The sequence below is a fragment of the Bidens hawaiensis genome, unplaced genomic scaffold, assembly GCF_021521415.1.
Source record: "Bidens hawaiensis isolate Kalapana, Puna unplaced genomic scaffold, B.hawaiensis_p1.1 tig00001961_1, whole genome shotgun sequence".
NCBI classification, from domain to species: domain Eukaryota; kingdom Viridiplantae; phylum Streptophyta; class Magnoliopsida; order Asterales; family Asteraceae; genus Bidens; species Bidens hawaiensis.
Genome location: NW_027491109.1, coordinates 1,441,490 through 1,447,489, shown reverse-complemented (window position 1 = coordinate 1,447,489; position 6,000 = coordinate 1,441,490). Strand labels below are relative to the sequence as shown.

Here is a 6,000-nt window from a genome sequence, read left to right as displayed (position 1 = left end):
TTTAAGTTTAAGGGCATTTCAAAATAACCCCTTATTTAGTTTTTTTTTCTCTTTTTATTCAAAAAAGGTCCTTGCATATGTAAATCACAATTTATTAAAAGTGAGTATCCTTTTCTTTTTTTTGAAAGGAAATAAAGGAAAAAAGAACGGCAACTTACACGCCGTAAGAGCCCACACAAGATACAAGAACAAAATCGCAACGAAAGAAACATACACATACGCACTAATTCTAATCCCTTTCGAAACACATGATAACACAATTCTTCAAATGTCTTGAGCATATGCAAGAAGCTCTCTGTAATTTTGAAAGATAACCATTTCATCTTCTTCCAACTGCACTATTGCTTCAATACCATCTCCATCCGGAGTACCCATCAACATAATATAACTTCCCAGATTTACACCTTGTAACATTATTCGCACAGGCTTTCCCCACTCGAAATCCACTTCATAAAGCGGAAACCTCCACATGCTCATAAACATATACGATAGACGTCCGTTAAAAAAACGCCAAAACCGAATTTTCCAAAACTTTAGCTAACTCTTTCACATCTCTTATTCCTTGAACATTTATAATCCCTTTTCTCAAACTAGTAATAACCTGATTCAACTCGATTCGACTTGAATAACCAATCATCTTTGCAAACACAATTACAGTAAAATTGCCAGCTTCCATTAATATAGGAAAATCATTACTAACTTTATTCCTCAACTTTATTCCTCAAGTTCACTTCTTGAATCAAATTTGATGGTTGTAATTGTAAAGAACCTGTTTTTGTTGTGGCTGCACTCACTGCACATTTAAAGAGTAGTGACGTCAATGACTCGACCCAAGTAGGATTAACTGGAGTCGTACCCATCGTGTTAATCGTCTTCTTTAGTTCGTTAAGTTTTGAATTAGGAAACACAAATTTTCTATTTGCATAATGAAGTTTGGATGTTTCAATATTGAGCTGGTAGTCTGGAATTTTAATGTTACTTATTGCCTTATTGGTAAATTTAAAAACGTAGGGTTTATTGGCGATCTGCCACGTGTAAGATCAGCCCAGTGGTTGCACAAGTTGAGCATGGTGAACCCATCAGCGATCTTGTGTTATATGCAGACAGTGAGTGCCGCTGCACCACAGGTGAAATGGTTTTGCATCATAGTAGGGTTGGGTTACCTAGACTAATGCTGGGAATGAGCTGGTCTAGAGTTGTCTTTCTTGTGAATGAAGTTATCTAATCGACTGTCGATGGAAGCTTCCAAGAACTCGACCCCTTGATCGTTGCACTTGATATGATGTGCGGAAGGGGATACGAACCACCCCGCGAATGGGTAGAATTGTGTTAAACATTGTGATAATGACTTTTTTTAAGATATGTTTGTATCATCAATTTTGTAGTTTTGGTAGAAAGAAAATCAATGGCATGTGAATGTGTTGAGCTAAGTCCTCAATCAATGAAACTTTGTGAATTTTAAGGTGAGAAAGTGTTGGGCTTGTGTAGATCAATTATTTTTGTATATAAATATAAACTAAAAACATATTACGCGTCACACCTAAGACGAACGCAACTCACTTTCGCTCATTGTTCAAAGATTCACAATATTTGTGTTGATGTGCTTTATGATCATACAAGAAAAGGTTAGTGAGACCTTACTCGCCACACCCAGAAGCAGATTATTAAGAGTAATGCTGTAAACACATATTTGTATCCCAAAAACGATTTTCAAATGCGAGTAAAGAATATAGTAGCATACTCTAACATACGTCTAATCTTACTCATAAACAGTATAGCCAATTTCAAAAAATAACGCTTCATCGCTGACTTACTTTAACAGCTACTCCTAGAAATATGAAACATCCATACCTCTGTCAGCAACGAACCCAGCCAAATCTCCTCACATTTGCACTGCAGAACACCCGTCTTCGTCATATGATCATTCAAACTCAGCTAGTGGCAAAAATAATGAATTTAAGCCATACCAATGAACAATCTCACATGATAGTGACCAGTTTGATCACTTCTTGCTTCTAAATCTCTCCTTGAGCAATGCAAACTGCTTCTTGCATTGGTTAACTGTTTTCCCTGGGACAGCAGCAGCAACACGTTCCCATCGCTGGTTAGTTTCTTTTGGAAACGTCTTTAAAGCTTGAACCAGTGCTGTTTCCTGCACGGCTGACCATACATCCTGGTCCGAACCAGAACCAACCAGTTCCACTTTGTCTACACTTGGTTTTGGTTTCGGTTGAGTCACATCGGGCTGTGCGGGTGCAGATGTAGAACTAGAACTAGAAACTCCCACTACATCTTCCCTAGTTGTAAGTGGAGATGAAATCGCAACCGTCGGTTTTCGTTTTTCAAGAAACGAATCGAAAGCTTTAGCAGAATCAGGTTTTTGTAAAAGAACGGTTTTTGTTGCTTTTAGAATCTCCTCAACGGATCGACCCGTGCCTATATACTCAGATATCACCTCCCACCTTCTAGAAGTTCCTTTCGGGTACTTCACAATTCCTTTCCTCAAAAGCTCAATCTCTTCTTTCCCCCATGGTTTCTCTCTTTTCTCAATATTACTATTCAAAACACTCCCATTGACTTTAACTTTCACATACCCGTTTTCTTGGCTGTTTTGTTGCCTGTGATTAACCGCACCGTCTTTCTCAGTATGGCCCGAGGTCATAGCATGCTTTAGAAGCTCAGCTTGACTTTGACCATCGCCTTCTTTTTGTTCCAAATTGTCACATAAGTTTCTTAACTGTAACATATCAAGTGACATGCATAAATTTTCAATATCATCTTGGTTAAGATTAAGCAATTTGTTAGACACGACAGGTTGTTGAAACGGTTAGAAGACGGGTTCGTTCTTTACGCAATAATTTCTTTTCTTTTTCTTTTGATTTGAAGCAGCCTCAGCAGCTTTTTTCTCCTCTTCTTCTTTCTTTTTCCTATTTTCTTCAGCAATTCTTGCAGCTTCTTCTTCTTGCAGCTTCTTAGCCATAAACTTGGCTTCTTTTTTCTTCTGTTTTTCGGCTTTTAATGTTTCTTTCATTTTTAAAATACGCGGGTCCCGTTTATAAGCGTTGTCTACTAACGAACGTATTCTCGCATGTTCTTCCTTTCTCGCCTTTTCTGAAAGCTTTGCGTTTTGTCTCTCCATCCATCTTTTATGGTCACGAGATTCCGCTTGTTCGAGATCAAACTCATCTTCATGGGGGAATTCTCTCCAGCTTTTAAAAGCGAACCAAAAATCATAAAACGCGTCAACTTCTTTAAGTGGAGTATTGTCATCTCCTAGTGTCGGGATTGGTTGACTAACCGACCACCGCCTGTTTCTCATAAACGCAGGCCCGAACACCTTAAAAAAGTCTTGTGGAGAACAATCAGTTGGAATCTCATCATCAAACTCGTCAGTAGAGTCGTATATCCGTCTCCTTGTGGGGTCCATTAATACTTCATATGCTTCTTGAATTGCTTTGAACCGGTTTTCAATTTCATCTTTTTTCGCTTGTTTAGCAGCTTCAGTTTTTTCACCTAGAAGAAGTGCCGCCTGTTTGTCAGGATGATGTTTTAAAGCGGTTTCACGATAACTTTTTCTAATTTGCTCCTCGGTTGCAAGATACCTTAAATGACCCAAACCTAATAAAGCGTAATGATCTTGTTGAGCCGCTTTGTCACCAGATTTCTTTTTACCTTTGCTGCTATATGAATCTGATGATTGCATATAGTCGGTTTCTTTGTCTTTTGAAACGTTGTTGTCATCATCAGGAACATTTTCTTCTTCAAAATAGCCACGGAGCTTGAGCGCAACATCTTGAAAAGAATGCCCAGCAGGTTCAAAATGTGAAGCCTTTATCGGGAGACAATTTGAAGAAAAATAAACTGTTTCTCCATTTACAAGCTCGTTTGAATAAGTAATCAAACGGATGTTTGCACGTGATGCCATTATTATGACAGCTCTAGCACCAACAGCTTCAGGCTAAAACTGAAGCACAAAAAAATTAAAAAATAAATTAGTACAGTCAACCTATATATCATAATTTCTTCACATATTTTGTTGTTTTTACATGTAAACATCCTAACTGCACCACCTTTTGGGTGAGCAATAACCGAACCGTTAAACCGAAACCAAATCAAAAGTATCCGAAAACCAATTAACTGAAAATCTTTTTTTTTTTCCGTTTACCCTCGGTTAACCGAGCCGAAAACCGACAAAACTTACTGAATTAACCAAACTGATTTCGGTTATCAGTTATTCAGTTTTGATGGATCATTTTGCAAAAACCAAATTTCGGTTTCCAGTTCTCATGAAGTGGAATAACCAAACCGATATACGCTCACCCCTGCAGCGATGCATTTTCATATCAACTTGTAAACGCCTTTCTAAACCAAGGTTACGATTTGCAATATGCAGTTTTTAAATAAGATTAATCATATAATTCAAAAAAATTATAAAAAAATGTAGTGTTTAACAATCCAATATCATCAAAATTAAACATTTACAAAGGTCACAAAAACATATTCTCTTAAACGACTGAATAGCAAACAAAAGCATTATCACAAGATCAAAACCATCAATATACAGCAGCTACCTCATAAGTCATAACACATACTAAAACAATTTGAATAAAACCACAGTAACCCAACAATCAACACACAGAAGCTAGCTTATAACACATAACATTAACCCAGCTACACATTATTTGTTTACCCAAGAAAAAAAACGTTTTTTTTTACCTACAGGATGCAGTAAAGAGCGATCGATCTGTAAAATTAGAGCATAACAGATAAACGGTATGATTATTTAGCCTCTGAGATTGATAAAGACTCGAGCTTTTGTGGGTTTGATGATGATGATGATGATGATGAGGCGTAAAGAGATTTGGGGGTTTAGGGTTAATAATAACTGTGTTGGGCTAAACTTGAAGCACATACAATACATTCAGTTGTTTTATTCTTTGACCCTTGGACTATCTCTTATAAGCAATTCAGCCCAATATTTACGTGTGGGTCTCACCTGATTGGATCCGGTATAAAATTCTTATAAACCCGTCATCTTTCGTCTACAATCATCATTCAAATCGAAGGTATGCCCGACTTTAAACACATTGGTTTGTTCATATACATTAATGCGAAATCGATTGTTATAACCGGTTATCTTACATTATACAAAAACCTTAAATTTGTTTGGTTTTTTTCTTTAACGACTATAAATCTGTTTTCAGAATTAGTCAATTGATTGTGTAGTTAATCTTTTTCCATAATCATGTTTAAGAGATTGATTTTAGGTTACATATTTTGATTTATTCTTATCAATATCACAAGTTGGCTATCCATTCAATTACCAACTCTTCGATTGATGTGGTCCTAGATGTACATAATTTGATTTATTTTAATAATAAGGTTACATAATTTATCGTTTTTATTCTTCAATCAAACTGATATAATGATGTATTTGGTTATATAGTGATGTTTTGATGTATTGTTTGTTCTTTCATAATGGGTAAAAATGAGGTCGGGTGATACCCCAGTTTTCTTGTAGTGAAAAGGAAAAGAAATTGATTTTGGAACTTGAAAGTCGAATCTCTCTAGGGAGTTTAGTAAACTCACACTCCACCCGAGCATTTACTTTCTTTCACAGTTCTTCTCAAAACTCACATATAAATTTGTATGGTTACTTTAAATCAATTATGAATACGAAAAATTCACTTATATTAGGCAATTTTTCTGCGATTAATCATATGTACAATCAACATGTGGCATTAGATTTTAAATTCAGTTAAAAAAGTTTATTGGGGTATGATTATGGTTTTAATGAAATCTACTGATCGGTTTGAAGTTCATACGCTTTACACCATTTATGGTTTGAAGATTTGGTTAAGTGATACGATTCACAGTTTAAAAATCAGAATATTTTTACTTTAAATTACTTCTTTGTAATACACAATTTTGAATATTCCTCAACAATCTTTATCATTTTCAAATTTTTATACAAATGGTTCGGAAAACACGGTTTAAACT

The 6,000-nt window shown here is 35.9% G+C and overlaps 2 pseudogenes across 1 annotated transcript; both read right to left on the bottom strand.

The window, feature by feature from the left end:
• Positions 1 to 264: 264 nt before the first annotated feature.
• Positions 265 to 1,803, bottom strand: LOC143604661 (17,18-epoxy-17-hydroxycur-19-ene N-malonyltransferase-like; annotated as a pseudogene).
• LOC143603861 (uncharacterized) lies at positions 1,723 to 5,067 on the bottom strand (annotated as a pseudogene). Its single transcript, XR_013148155.1, has 2 exons — positions 4,717 to 5,067; positions 1,723 to 3,964 (listed from the first exon to the last, which is right to left on the bottom strand). The product of XR_013148155.1 is annotated as an uncharacterized LOC143603861 (transcript).
• Between the last annotated feature and the right edge of the window lie 933 nt (positions 5,068 to 6,000).